The sequence below is a fragment of the Lupinus angustifolius genome, chromosome LG12 (genome assembly GCF_001865875.1).
Source record: "Lupinus angustifolius cultivar Tanjil chromosome LG12, LupAngTanjil_v1.0, whole genome shotgun sequence".
NCBI classification, from domain to species: Eukaryota; Viridiplantae; Streptophyta; class Magnoliopsida; order Fabales; family Fabaceae; genus Lupinus; species Lupinus angustifolius.
In genome coordinates, this window is record NC_032020.1 from 11,234,266 (window position 1) to 11,234,913 (window position 648).

Sequence of the window (648 nt, forward strand, 5' to 3'; positions counted from 1 at the left end):
CATCCTTATCCTATCCTCATCCTCATCCTCCTCGTACCCTCTTCCTTATCCTCATCCACTTCCTCATCCTCGTCCTCATCCTATCCTCATCCTCATCCTCATCCTATCCTCATTCTCATCCTATCCTCGTCCTTGTCCTCATCCTCTTCCAATCCTCATTCTCATTCTCGTCCTCTTCCTCTCCTCCTCCTTTTCCTCATTCTAATCCTCATCCTATACTCATCCTATCCTCATCCTCGTCCTCATCCTCGTCCTAATCCTCATCCTCATCCTATTCTCATCCCCATCCTCATTCTTTTCCTCATCCTATCCTCATCCTCATCCTCATCTTATCCTCATTTGCTATCCTCTCTCTCGTCCTCATCCTATCATCATCCTCTTCCTCATCCTCATCCTCGAGCTCATCATCATCCCCATCCTCATCCCCATCCTCATCCTAATCCTCAAACTCGTCCCCATCCTCATTCTCGTCCTCATCCTATCCTCTTCCTCATCCTCATCCTCGTCCTCATCCTAACCTCATCCTCATTCTCGTCCTCATCCTATCCTCTTCCTCATCCTCATCCTCGTCCTCATCCTAACCTCATCCTCATTCTCGTCCTCATCCTATCCTCTTCCTCATCCTCATCCTCGTCCTCATCCTAACCT